This window comes from Chelonia mydas, chromosome 14 (assembly GCF_015237465.2).
Source record: "Chelonia mydas isolate rCheMyd1 chromosome 14, rCheMyd1.pri.v2, whole genome shotgun sequence".
Classification (NCBI taxonomy): domain Eukaryota; kingdom Metazoa; phylum Chordata; order Testudines; family Cheloniidae; genus Chelonia; species Chelonia mydas.
Genome location: NC_051254.2, coordinates 26933191 through 26948251, shown reverse-complemented (window position 1 = coordinate 26948251; position 15061 = coordinate 26933191).

Here is a 15061-nt window from a genome sequence, read left to right as displayed (position 1 = left end):
AGCTCTGAGGACGCAGGGCCTGGGCCAGGCTCCTTCGCCTGCGTGCTGCAGACAGGACAGGAGCACTGCAGGAGGAGAGCTGCCGGTCACAACTGTGGTGCATTGACAGAGCTCTGGTGGGGGGTGAACTTGGATCGCAGAGGGTCAGGACGGATGGGAACTGTCAGCGCTGTGTGTTCGGGGCAGGGCAGCAATGACAGCTCCTTGCTGTGATGTATGGGCAGCGTTAGGACGGGCACAACAGGGGTATTGTCAGTCAGGGCTGCGATCCCTCAGCAGAGCTGTCAGGGAGTCAGGGCTGGGACCGCAGGGGGCTGCGGGTCGGGATGGAGGGGCAGCAGCACAGCTGTGTGTGTGTGAGCCCAGAGATGGAACGGGGTGGGGGAGGAGGGGGCTGTGGGCTAGGACCGAGGACATCGGCAGAGGTAGTGGTTGCGGGCAGGACAGCAATGCCCGTCAGTCACTGAGGCCTAGAAACCCAGAATTGCCTTTTGCTCACTGCCCCTGGGCTGTGACGCCTTTGCTCACCTCGTGGGAAACTGAGGTTTGTTTACATGTCTGTTTCACTGCAGCTCCCCCTCCCACACACACACACACATTCCCTCACTACCTGAGGGTCTGATGGAATTTACAAAGGGGGGGATCACCTGTCACGGGCACTGGGAATGAACGGCTTGACTCCTTTGGCTTTACCCATCGGGGCTATCTGCCATAGGAACGGACCTGTCCCTTCCTTTATCTAACTTTAATCAATGCCTCTGACTTTCTGTTCTAATCAACCCCCCCGAGACTGCCACCGAGACTGGTATTTCCCGGCAGTGTTGCCATTCTAATGGCCCGCGGCGGGACCCATTAAAGCAACGAGTAACTTTGTTTCTGCTGCTGGCCCGTAATTCCTCCAGATGATTGTCAGTTCTCCAGGCTGGGCCCAGCCCTGTGCTGGGCTGAGCCCTTCTCGGAGTGCTCATTAAGACATGTGAAGTTGTAATGACCAGTGTGTCCTCCTGTCGGTCTCAGTACACTCACAGACGCTGCAAGGCTAATTGGAGAGAGTTCTTTTTAGAAGGAGCTTTGCTAACAGGAACGGTTTTAATGAGCACAGAATGAAGCAGCCTTTTGGGTTTGTCTGGTTTTTTTGTTTGTTTGTTTTTTAAAATATTTTTGTCCTCAGCAGAGCGTCAGTGAAATTAATGTGTTTCTAATGAAATGGATCCAGGCTGTACAGAAGGTCACCATCGCCTCCTGCAGCACCCCTTGCAGCTGAGTGGGGCTCTGCTGGGTGCTGCCTCTGTCTTCCCCCCAGAGATCACTTTGACTTTAAGGCTAGTAGGGACCATCATGATCATCTGGTCTGCCCTCCTGCACATCGTAGGCCACAGAACCTCACCCACCCACTCCTGGAATAGACCCCCCAACCTCTGGCTGAGTTACTGAAGTCCTCAAATCTTGATTTAAAGACCTCAAGTGACAGACAATCCACCATTTACACTAGTTCAAGCTAGCAAGTGACCCCTGCCCCGCACTGCAGAGGAAGGTGAAAACCCCCCAGGCTCTCTGCCAGTCTGACCTTGGTGAAACCCCCCCAAAAACCTGCATGTTCCCACGTCAACTTTTGAATTAATCACACATGTATCTCTATGAGTTAACGCTCCATTCACCTTAGTTCATAGCACTGTCAGGGTGCTCAGGGCAAGAGAATCTCTCCTGTCTCATGCCAAGGAGAATAAACACATGCAAAAACAAAAAACCAAACATTGAGGTAATATCCCCTCTCTTAGGGTTGAATTTTCAAAGGGCTTTGAGAGGGATTTAGAGGCCCAGCTCCCCTGGAATTTCAGCTGGCCCCCGTGAGCCCCTTTGACAATCCTGGGCTCTATCATTTTCTTCACTAACTTGGTGTTTATATCCTGGGAGGCAGTGGCTGGGGAGCTGGGAGCCTGCTGTCTATTTCCATGCCTAGCACTGACCAACTGGGTGACCCTGAGCAAATCACATGACTCCTCCGTGCCTCGGTTTCCCCATCTGCAAAAGGGGGTTAGCCATGCTTCTCTTTCTTTGTAAGGACTTTGAGCTCAAGAAAATTGCACTGGGTATGTGGGTGTGATGGGGTGTCCACCCCACACAAGCCCTGAGTGGGTTAATATGGGCTGGGAGGGGCCAATTAACCTTCGATGCTGCACCTGGAGGGAAACCAGGACTTGATAGGGCCTAATGGCAGGTGAAGCCCAGCTGTGGGAGGAGCTGGGCGAGCATCATCAAGCCAGGAAGCCCATGCAGGAATGAGCTGCTGGGAGGCAGGATGTCTGCAGTTGTTTCTTGGAGAGAAAGGGAGTTGGCCTGGGACAAGGAGGAGATCCAGGGGGATAAGAAGCCCTGGAGTTGTGCCCTGAGCCAGGGAGTCTGACAAGAGATCTAGAGGAGTGAAGTAGCTAAGGGGTGTGGAGGAAGTTCCAAGGGTGAACCCAGAGGAAGGCTAGGAGATAGAGTGCTGGGCTGTAGCAACCGGGTCTGAGACTGAGCAGGCCTAGCGTGCTAGTCAGAGGGTACCTGGGTCCCCCCACCGGCAAAGTGGCCCAGGACCTGGCGTTGGGACAGAAGCTGCCTGAGAAGGCAGATGGACAGCTTGTTGGCTGGGACTGGCGTTACCCTGGGGTACCACATAGTGACCTGGCCGGAGGGCTGAGTCACAAGAAGGGAGCACCCTGAGTTATAGGGAGGGGTAGCAATGTAAGCAACTAATGGAAGAGGACGCCAGATGGGGTGAGAACTCATTCCCAGACCGAGCCAGGAGGAGGCGTCCCTGCGTTGAGTCACTCCCTTCCCAGGGAGATCAGGCTGAGATTTCAAAAGTGCCCAGGGGATTTGGATGTCCACAACCAGCTGAATGGCAGTGAAAGTCTGTGTGTGTCTGTACTAAGGTCAGGGCTAGCTCATGCTCATTTACAGAGATGTCCTGGTCACTCCAATTTATGGTCCCCACACAGCTCTGCAGTATTTTTGGGGGCGGGGGGAAGGGCCCTCCCTGCCTGCCTGCCTGCCTATGGGGATCTGACCCCTTCTTCTAGTCTCCTCCTCCCTGAATCAGGTTCAGGTGGAGCTTGCCTTTCTGTGGGCCAGGATCTGGGGAGCCCTTGCCCCTCTGGATGGGGGAGCTGAGAACAGGCAGGCTTGGGGCATGCACCAAGGACACACTGCTGAGAAGGGGGGTGCTTGACACACCAGAAACTCTCCAGCCCTGGGGTGGGGGGAGGGGAACCCCCTCTGAAGTGAATGGGGGCAGTTCACGTGCCTCAGAGCTGTGCTTTCAGGCTGTATTGAGCCCTCCTGGGTGTTCTCTTTCAGCTGAGAACCTCTCAGGGAGATGAGTGGGCCACTTCCCACCTCTCTGAGCCCAGTCTGCTGCAGATAGATGGGTGGATCCCCTCCCCTTCATTCTCCCCCTGCTTCATACAGTAATGGAGAGCCAGGGCAGCTCCGCCCTAGCCAAGGTTGGAAAGCCCTTCTTGTTAAGTGGATGACTCCAAGTGCTCTAAAATTCACATGCTTATGCAGATTGTCTTAAAACTTGCCATCGCAGTCCTGGTAGCAACTGCAAACATTGCGAGGCACTGCTATTGCACTAAACCAGTGGTTTTCAGCCTGTGGTCCACAGACCCCTTTGGGGTCCGTCGTCTGCGTAAGATTTCCACAGGGGTGCATACTTTCCTTGGAAATTTTTTAGGGGCCTGCAAATGAATAAAGGTTGAAAGCCACTTCACTATAACCAAAGTATGGGGAGGAACACTGTGGAATCACAGAGCAACCGTGTGGCTGAGGGGAAAGCTCGTGCCCTTCCATACCATTGCGTTCAGCAAAACTCAAACTTCGGGTAGGGTAAAAGCCTGAATCACCTTAACTCTGTCCTCAGTGCGTGCTGCTCCTTCCCCCCCCCCCGCCCCCCCCCCCCCCCATGACCCAAATACACACACTGACTCTCTGCCTTGTCACGGCAGTGGACGGGTATATCTGCAGCTGCCTGGCCCTCAGTGCTGAGCCAGGCCCTGTAAAATGTAACCAGACTTTTACAACTCTGATGCTTCTCGGGGTGCCCAGGGCTGGGAGTCACCTTGTTACCCCCTGCCTCCAGCACGAGGGAGTCCTGCCTGTGCTGGCTGAGTGAGAGCTCCGGACACAACTGGCCGCTCAGACGCTCTCCTTTGGTCTCCACCGGCCCTGCAGCCTCACAGTCGATGCACCCCAGCTCCTGAGACCCTTCAAAGTGTCCCCTTCTGGCATCCACCCCGATCGCTGGGTTCCTTAGTTTCACCTTTCCGCCCCCGGTCCTCTGTCACACAGCACTTGAGTTCAGTCACAGTAAAACAAAAGGGAATTTATTTAAGAAAGAACAGAGATTCACACAGAAACAAGTGTGAGTGACAGAAGCAAATGGCTACATACAAAACAAAATCATAAAGCACAAACTAGGGCCTAAGCTTACTCATGGTCATCTTTCTTATCTAATAAAGTAGATTCTCACCCCAAAGTTCAGTCTGTCACAGGGATTGCTGGCCCCACGGAGCTAGGACCTGGTCTTTCATAAAGCACCCCTGCTCGGCCAGGTACCTCCTCAGTGAACGAGTGCAGGCTCTTTCTCCTGTCATGTACGGAATCAGTCTTTTGTCTTTATTCCCAGACAGGGCCATCCCCTCGCTGTCATTTTGTCTTTTTTGCTTCCACGGGGTTTTGATGTTTATAGTGTCTTTGGCTTCCGTTGATTGTTCTGGATTGGTAGACAATTGAGCGATACATTACATAAAAGATGAGCCAGGGAGGGATGACAATTCCCTCCCAGTTAAATGGGCCATCACCGAGACACGATTCCCTGCTGACAAACTCTTACTCCAAGACCATAAGGGCAAAACTTTTAGTACAGCTACATTATTCCTTATGTGTACACCTCTCAATAATTTAGTATCGGTACTTACAAGCTTTCAGTAGACACCTTGGATGCTACCCTTTATGGATAAACACCATGAAAGTGATGTATTAGTTGTAGTGAGTTTGTCAGGTCTGAGACAGGAGTTGCTTGTAAACAGCAAACTCTTTGCCAATTGGCACCAAGGGGCCCCTGTGTCACAACAATCCCTTCGCTGTTGCATGCACGATACCAACTAACCCTATACTTTCCCTACCCATCATTAAAGCTGCAGACCACTCTCACATCCCATCTCATTGCTGTCAATACCCGTTCCAATGCAGAATCATTTAGGTCAGTGGTTTTCAAGTGTTTTTTCATTTGCGGACCTCTAAAAAATTTTGAATGGAGGTGCAAACCCCTTTGGAAACCTTAGACATAGCGTGCGGATCCCAGGTTGAAAACCACTGATTTAGGTTGTGTCAATAGCAGGGCACTGGGGTCATCTTGCCCCGGGCAGTGAGGACCACTCAAGGTTCCTTCCCACCCTGCATTTCTGTGATTCACACAGGAACTTAGAGTGGAGCAACTCCTAGCTTGTCAGCAGCAAGGACATCCTTGGGGTTCACAATGCCTGAGATAGGTACTCAGGCTCCCTGAACAATGAATGGGGAGCGATGGGGCAAAGACTGGGAGTCACACAAGCCAGCGTGCTCTGCAGGCAGGCACCTAAGGTAGCACTGGGAGATGCTAAGCACAGGAGTGTGTCCCAAACCCTCCCCCTCACAAAGTTCAGCACCTAAATCCTGGCTGGAGGGAGGTGCATCCTTCTGACTGGGGCTCTCAGCCCCTCTCTTTGAATCAGACACAGCTGCCCCATAACTCTGAGCCTCAGGGGGTACAGCACTCCCCCAGCACATGGGAGACCCTGGATCCAGTCCCCCTGCTCTAAAGGCGTGTTCATTATTTAAAGTCAATCAATTATGACCCTACTTGGAGCGTAGCTTTTAGGAGGAGACTCCAGCCTTCCTGTAAAGTCTCCAGATGATGGCAACTCCACCACATCCCTTGGTAAATGGTTCAGAGTTGCTCCAAGACAGGGGTAGGCAACGTGTCCGTAGTAAAAATTGTGATGTCCATGGCAGTTGGAATCTGGGTTGAATGACTGAAAGACATAACCCTTCCTGCAATGTCTGTCACTAAGTCCAGTAATTTTGTCAAGTGTCCATCGCACAACATGGTGGTGCTGACCTGTGCTCCAAGAACGATTTGGGGATCTGGAAAACCAACCTTACAGTGAAAGACTCAAGAACCTCAAACTATGTAACTTAACAGGGAGACGGTGAGCAAAGCTTCCACAAAGAGTTGACTAGAAGTACCTACAGGGAGGGTGCTGATGGTTGCCAGGGACTCTTCAGTCTCCTAGACAAAGGCAAAATGAGAGCCAATGGCTGGCAGAAGAAGGGAGACAAATTTGGGCGAGAAAGAAGGGGCACGTTTTTAACAGTGAGGGCAATTGGCCATTGGAACAGTTTGTCCAGGGTTGTGGTGGATTCTGGGTCATTTGGAGTCTTTAAATCAGGGCTGGATGCCTCCTTCTAAAAGATCCTCTCTAGCTCCGGGACAAGCCACGGGTGCTGCCAGGGGTGGGCTCGGGCTAGAGGGGGTTCACCCCCTGCCAGATCTGAGCGAGCCTCCCGCTTGGTGAGAGGACGTGCAGGGAGAGTCCCCGTGGCCCGGTGTGGTACTGTGGGCAGAGTCCATCCTGAGCGTGCCCAGCGTGCCAGGCCTGTCCCCAGTGTGGGGAGTAAGATAGAGGGAGAGGGGGAAGGGGCTGCAGAGGAGGGAGGGAGACAGACACAGCCAGCTGCTGCCATCGGCACTGCCACACGGCTCCCTGTGCTCCCAGCCCCCCACCGCCCTTCCCTTTCCCCCTCCAAACCCCTATCATAGACCCCCCCAATTAATCCCTTCCCACAGTGTCCCCCAACCAACCCTCTGCCATACACCCCCCAATATCCTCCTGCAGTCCCCAGCCAACACCCCCACCGCAGACCCCCATAGAACCCCAACCCTCCCCCCAGCTCCTGTTTAAACCCATCCAACCCCCTTTTACCCCATCCTCAAATAAACACATCCACACTCCCCGGAGAAACCCAAACCCCACAAAATCTCCTTCTGCCACATCCCCCACCCAACACACTACACCAACCCCCTTCTCCCCACATATATCCACCTCATGGCACACCCCTCCAACTAAACACCCCCAGAAAACATCACCCTGACAGCACCCCCTCACCCCCACCCAGACTTCCCCCCCGCCGCTGCTCATCATCCCCCCAGCCCCATTCCCTCATAAACCCACCTCTGAAAACCGTCCCTACGCCCCCATCCCCCACCATCCTCAAACCACTTCCCACCCCACACCTCCCTCTGTCTTCACCCCAGCCCCTCCTGCCACTGTTCCAGCACCCCGACTCCCCCCAGGGCCCTTTTGTGGCCCCCAACACCCAGGTCCATCTACCCTACCCATCAGCCCGAATGCCCCCGGCTCCTGGCTACACCAACCCCCCTCTCCCTTCTTCAGTCGCTCCGGTCCCCTGGGGCTCACCCCAGAACCCCCCACAGGGCCCCTCACCCCTTTACCCTGGCACCAGCATCCTACCTTCACCATATGTGGGGCTGGGGACCTTTTTCCCCCTCCTTAGCCCTCCCCTTCCTGCTCCCCTTGGGGTGGTCGGAGGTCTGAGCCCCCACTTATTGGAATGAGCCGCCCAGCAAATCTGAGAGTGGGGAGAGCCAACAGGCCAGAGCAGGGCGCCGGGCCCAGCCCCACAGGACGCTGCTGTGGGGTGAGCGTGGGGCAGGCTGGCTTTCCAACCTCTCTCCCCTCCTTGCTGGGGCCTCATCTCTGCACCAGGCTGGGATAGAAACAGCAACCCCGACACCGGAGAGTGGGGCCTGACCATTTCGCTGAGCTCCCCCAAAGGGTATCTTCACCAGCCCCCTAGGGCGATGGGCCTGAGCGGGGAGTCGCTGGCTGGAAAGCTCCAGCCTCTGCTATGCGGGAGATGTGACTAAAATGATCAGAATGGATTTTTTTTCACCTTAAAATCTATGTATCTAGGAGCTCCTCTCCCCCCAGGAACAGCGGGTTAACGGGGAAGTGAGAGTCTTGCAGGGTGGAGAGGAGGTGTGTGCGCATGGGCGGGCCGGGGATTGTGAGTCTGGGCCCCTCTCTCTTTCCTCAGCTGAGTAGAAAGGAGCACAGTGCAAACCACCTCCAAAGGTTTTGACAGAAAACTGAAAACAACAGAACGTTTTTTTGAGAGAGAGAGAGAGAGAGAGAGAGAGAGAGAAAAGGTGGGTGAGATGTTATCTTTGATTGGTCCAACTTCTGCTGGTGGGAGAGACAAGCTTTCATGCTTACACAGAACTCTTCTTCAGTCTGGGAAATGTACTCGGTGTCACAGCTAAGTACAAGGTGGAACAGAGAGTTTATCATAGTTCACACACATTTCAGGGGACCATTCAAGTTGAAATGTCCCATTTAGTCGGGGATCGGTCCTGCGTTGAGCAGGGGTTGGACTAGATGACCTCCTGAGCTCCCTTCCAACCCTGAGAGTCTATGACTGGGGACAAAACTGTGTGAGCGAACACACTGCAATGTCACTCCAAGCGACAAAAGTCTCCTGTTTTTGCGGCAAAATAAAACCGCCTCAATGAGAGGCGTAGAGCTTTTTGTGGCAACGTTTTGGCAATAAACTGTCAATGTGGACACCACACTCAATGATCTTTCCCAATGTTGTTTGTACCCTGAGCTAACCATTGTAAAGCGCTTTGAATAAAAGGGCTTGTCACGCGGAGTCTCCTCTCTGTGAGCAGACTGTCTCCAGGGCAAGAAGCTTCACAGCTTCCACCTTCCTGGGTCTGACCTCAGAGCATTCAGCGTCCCCTTCCTCACCGTGTGCCTCCTGCAGCGAGTCCGCACAGGCGGGGCTCCCACGGAAGCCAGAGGGCCCTGCACCCCGACTCTGCCGTCAAACGTGACTCTCAGCCAGCCAGTAAAACAGACGGTTTGTTAGATGACAGGAACACGGTCTAAAAGAGAGTTTGTTGGTACAGAGAATAGGACCCCTCAGTCAGGTCCATCTTGGGGGGCAGAGAAGCCAGACCACGTCTGCGCCTCCCTCCATTTCCCCAGCCAGCTCCAAACTGAAACTCTCCAGCCCCTCCTCTGGCCTTTGTCTCTTTCCCGGGCCAGGAGGACACCTGATCTTTGTTCTCTGACACTTTCAGTTGGCACCTTGCAGGGGAGGGGCCCAGGCCATCAGTGGCCAGGAGACAGGGAATTAGCCAGTGTCTGTGCTGAAGGTATGACACTGGCCCTCTAGGGCTCTGCAACTATCATACCCTCTTATCCCCCCACCTAGATACTTAAGAAATGCATAGGGGAAACTGAGGCAACCCACAGAGGATTCAGAGAAAACATAAGAACAATCTCACTTCATCACAGTGCTACATAAAAAAAACCCTTAATAATAATAAACTTTTTTTGTTCTACACATAAAAGCACACAACTCGTATTTTATATCCATAGTCTTAAACTTTCTGATGCGATGGATGGTGCCCTCTCTCCACACCCGCAGCAGCCCCCAAGCTGGGGTTGGGAAGAAGCGGGGTTCTCTCCCCCACTGCTGTAGCCCCTGAATTGGGATGGAAAGGACGGGGGTGGGGCGGGGGGCTCTCCCTTGCCAAAGCAGCCACAGAGCTGAAGCTGGGAAGGAAGGGATACTTTCCAATCTGGGGGCGGCGGAGAGGCTTTGTTTGTGTTTTTGTGTGTGTGTGTGCGTGTTCTCTTGGGAAGCAGAGAAGCATCAGCTCAGAAAACTCCTTCTCCTATATAGCCTCCTAAAAAGTCTCTCATATTACAAAAATTGTAAGTAAAAGCCAGGCAAGGCATGTTAGATTATCTTTTGTTTTTGCTTGTGCATTTTTCCTTGACTGGAGGGAGGTTTATTCCTGTTTTTTGTAACTTTGAAACTAAGCCTAGAGGAAGTTCTGCTGGGTTTTTGAATCTTTTGTTACCCTGTAAAGTTATCTCCCATCCTGATTTTACAGAGGTAATTTTTACCTTTTTGTTTTTAAATAAAATCCTTCTTTTAAGAACCTGACTGATTTTCCCCTTGTCCTAAAACCCAGGGGTTTGGGTCTGTACTCACTTTGTAACCAATTGGTTAGGATATTGTTCTCAAGCCTCCCCAGGAAAGGATATTTAAGGGGGAATAGGAACTCCAAATGGTCCTTTCCCTGATTCTTTGTTAAAACACTTGGTGGTGGGAGCATACCGTCCAAGGGCAAAGAATTTGTGCCTGGGGGAAGTTTTAACCTAAGCTGGTAGAAATAAGCTTAGAGGGCTTTCATGCGGGTCCCCACATCTGTACCCCAGAGTTCAGAGTGGTGAAGGAACCTTAACGGGGGGGTGGGGGGGTGCAGGCTCTGGAGTCGACAGGGAAGGGCATGAGGAGTTTGGGGTGCAGACAGGGTGCCCCGGGGCAAGGGCCAGAGAGAAGGATACCCCCAGCCCTCTCTGCGCAAGCAGCAATGAGCTCCTGGGGAGGGCCCCCTACATTCCCCCCCACATCCCCCTCCCGCACCACACTCACCTCACACCACTGTCACTGCGCGTGCTCCTAGGGCCCCTCTCAGGTACAGGAAGCCCCCTCGTCTCCCCCGTGGTGGGTGCCATGAAGGGGGGAAAGCCTCGGTGGGGGTGGGGCTGCCCTTGTCCAGTGTAGAGCAGGAGCGGTGACTGCGGGCAGGGGACCCCCTGTGCTGGTGGAGGGTCCCGCCAGAAAATGAAGGGGTCTGAGGGGGAAGGGCAGGCTCAGGGACAGTCTGCCCTGGCAGTGGTAAATAGGGGGCACTAGGGCCCTGCAGTGGCAGGTGATGCAGGAAGGCAGCATGGAGCTGCATGGGAGAGACAGGGATGCTCTGGGCTGGGTGGGGAGGTGCACAGGAGCAGCAAGTGGGGGCCGGGGGACACTCGGGGGAGGCACATGGGGGCGGCAGGCGGGGCCGAGGGAGAGACCCGGCCCCGAACACGGGTGGATCAGGGACCCCAGGCCCTCAAGATTACTGGAGCCCAGGCACCACGGGCCCATACAACTTGCCGCCCCGTCCCCATGGCCATGGCAGCGGGGGGTTGCTGGGGTGGCAGCATGCTCTCCAGGAACCCTCCAGCCTTCCCTCTCAGCTCCGCAGCCGCAGAGCCCGGACTGGAGCAAGGGAAATGCCTGTTTTCCACAGAATCCTTCCCTCGGAGCTGGCTGGGGTGACCAGATGCCCCGTTTTTATCGGGACAGTCCCATTTCGGGGGACTTTTTCTTATATAGGCGCCAACTACCCCCCACCCCCTGCCCCGTTTTTTCACAGTTGCTATATCTGGTCACCCGAGGGCGGGCGCATTGAGAGCAGAAGTCCCTCTGGCAGTTAATGTTGCTCTAAACAAAGCGGATGAGGGGTGTGCAGCTTCTTGACACACCATGTAAAGTGATCAGTTTGTAGGGAGGCATAAAGCCCTACACTGATTGCTCTGAGAGGATTCCCCCGAGCAATTGGGGAAGGCAGGACCTTATTCCTTACCTCTTGTAACAGGGCAACAAGGGGTTAAGGAGCTGCTCTGGCCTCAGCCAGCCCCACTCCAACACACCTGCAGGGCAAGCACAGCCTGGGGGGAGGATTTAAAAGGGAGCAGGAAAGCTCCCTTGTGAGTAGACTTGGCAAGAGGTGGAGGGAGAGAGGCTGTGTGGCTCTTTGGAAGCGCTGGGATCTGGAGAGAGGTCTCTGGATCCTCAGGATGTGCAGGTTAGGAGACATGTGGTTCCTGCCTAGGCCACATAGGGGCACTGTTTAGGGGGGAGCAGGGGAGGGCTCTTGCCCCCCCACCCCCCATGTTTCGGACCAGAGGCCTGCTCACAGGGCAGGCCCTAGGCCCAGATGAAGCTCCTAACTTCAGCACAGCTTGAGTGTGATAAGTTCTGTGCTGCTCCCAGCTTCCCCCTTGAGCCTGGGAGTTTGTTTATAAACAGAGGCAGGGTGATTAAGATCACAAAAGGCTTGTCATTCAATTCAATTAAGGATCATTGGATGATCCTGAAAGCATTGCCAGGCAGGCCAGTTAAAAGATAGGAAACAAAGGTTAGGAATAAATAATCTGTTTTCAGACTGGAGAGAGGTAAATAGTGGCGTCTCCCAAAGGCCTGGACAGGGACCAGTGCTGTTCAGCATATTCCTCCATGATCTGGAAAAAGGGATAAAGAGTGAGGTGGCAATATTTGCTGATGATATGAAATTACACAAGATAGCAAAGTCCAAGACTGATTGCAAAGAGTTACAAAGGAATCTCCCAAAACTGGGTGACTGGACAACACTATGGCAAATGAAATTCAGTGTTGATAAATGTGAAGTAATGCAAATGGCAAAATATAATCCCAATTATACATCCAAAATGACAGGATCTAAATTAGCTGTTAGCTGGCAAGAAAGGGATCTTGGAGTCCTTGTGGATAGTTCTGTGGAAACATCTGTTTAATGTGCAGCGCTAATAAAAAAAAAAAGCGAACAACATGTTGGGAATTATTATTGGGGCTCTGCCTCAGCCTGCAGCTCCTTTCTGGGCTTGGTAACCCTCTCTGGGTGCATGTATGCCCCCTTCTTTGGGGCCAGTAGAGGAGCCCTGTCCCACCCTGACACAGGTAGCAGCCCAGGCCTCTGTACCCAACAGCTAGGTTTGTTCTTTTCTCTTTGTTGCAGGTTTCCCTGGGCACATCCTACCTCTCTTCTCAAGTTCCCTTCTCGGCTTTCCTTGCGGCTTTCAACTTCCTACCTAGTTCTCATTCCAGTTCATAGCCCAGCTGAGCTTTATCACCCTGAACTCTGGTTCTTTTGGGACCAATACATGGTCCCTCTGAGGTAGAACTCATTCTTTAATCAGCTGGGCTAAGCCCCAGGCTCTGCAGCCCAGGGGAAAGCACTCTTCTTTCCCTGTTACACACCTGCTCTGCCCAGCCCTGCTCTTATTGGGTTGAGGGGGTGCGTCTTGCCCACATACTCAGTGTTTAGCTGATGGCCATATTTGGGCTAGGGAAGAAATTTTCCTCCAGGGCAGGTTGGCAGAGTCTCTGGGGGGTTTTCACCTTCCTTTGCAGTATAGGGCATGGCTCACTTGCTGGAGGATTCTCTGCACCTTAAAGTCTTTAAACCATTATTTGAGGACTTCAATAGTTCAGACACAGGTTAGGGGTTTATTCCAAGAGTGGATGGGTGAGATTCTGAGGCCTGGATTATGCAGGAGGTCAGACTAGATGATCATAATGGTCCCTTCTGACCTTAAATTCTATGAGTCCATGAGTTCAGACCTCTCCACTTCAGACCTGGTTTCCAGATGGGCTAAGTTCACAAAGGCTCGACTGGCTGCAGTTGGAATTTTCTTGGTTCTGGTGATTCCGACATTCAGGCCCTTCATCATTCAGAGGCTGACAGATTTGTTGAGGGGAGGGTGAAACCCCATTGCTGATCAGAAGGAGGTCAGAGTCCATTCTCTAGGACCTGCTGGACTGCTGCGGGAAGTGGAGCTGGAGAGCAGAGATGTTATGTGAATGAGACTGCATGATGGAGTTGGAGACTGAGGGATGGGAGCCTCCTCCCAGAAATACTTCCAGGAGATCAGATTTGAGGACATCTCTGGGGAGCTTCTTGAGAGGAAAAAAACAAGGTGGCTCATTGATGGAGATGTCTCTGTCCCAGGGATGGGGCAAGCTCCCAGCCAGGCTATGCAGCAGGGATCCCATTTCTCCCCCGAGAAACCCATATGTCCAAAGAAGTAAATGGCTCTTACCTCCATGCCGAGTTCTCAAAGAGGCTGAGAGCGGGGTCTTTCCTCTCAGCCTCTTTGAGAACTACCACTGCTTGGTTTCCTAGGACAAGGGACCTGTCCCCACTGCTCCCTGAGGTGGTTCAGCTTCTGACTGCACCCATCTGGGAGGCTGTCACACACCCCAGGGCCTAGAAGATATGGGGGGAGGAGGCTCCTCTTCATGTCAGACTCTGAGAGCCCAGAGAAGGGCCAAAGGAAGAATAAAGGGCAGGAGATGAAGCTAGCCCGGAGCCTTGGTCCCATTCTCACCTCCTCAAATGTGGAGCTTCCTGAGCTTCAGTTGGGCAGACAGTCTGTAGCCCTGACTCAAAGGTCCTTCTGCGCCATAAGGGGCAGGAAGATCTCTGTCTGGGAGCATGGGGAATGGGATGGGGGTCAGATCAAGGAAAGAGGAGAGGGATATGGGTATGAGGGAAAGAGCTCCTGCCCCAGATGAAGGAATTTGGGGGGCCGAGGGAAGGACCCGGCTCCACAGAGAGGGGAGAGAGTTTCTGTGAGTGCCAGGGGCCTCCATTTCCGCTTCCACTAGCCCCCCATTTACAGTAAGACAGAGCAGTACCTGCAGCAGGGAGCGGGACTTGCTGAACAGGGAGGGGAACCTTGAAGAGCATCAGATGAGCCACAGCCCTTGCAGCGCCTCGGGCATCTGGTGCAAGTGCCAGATGATGTGAAGCTGGCCCATGACCTTGGCTGTGACACCCTCGTGCTGCAGGGGAACAAGAACATGTCAGAGACTGAGACACTCCCCAGGAATCAGGGAGGATTAAGGGCACTTGGAACCAGCACCTGCTCCCTGAGCTCCCACTTCACGCTGCCCCTTGCCCCCCCCCCCCCCCCCCCCAGCTCCCCTCTCTCCCCACTCATCCAGTCGCTCACACTTATGGCCAGTAAAAGGTGGTGGGCCCTGGTCCCCCCTGTTCTGGCACCCCTGGATGAGAGTGGGAGAGGATGAAGAACTCCTTTCAAATATAACTCCCCCCCGACCTCAAAAAAGCACAATTTGCCAGCAACAGCAAAACATGCACCCAACCAACCCAAAGCCAGTCACGCTGTGTTGTGTGTGACATTCCCGTCCTGGGGCGGTTTATGTCTTTGAGAATGTGAACCCTGCAGGCCTGGGTGTTTCTCTGCGTCATGTGACTTCAGTGCTCCTGATGAGAGCCATTGTTTGTAAATGTTTCAGTTGCAGACATATTTTTCATTCATGTAAGACAGACATTTATTCGTAA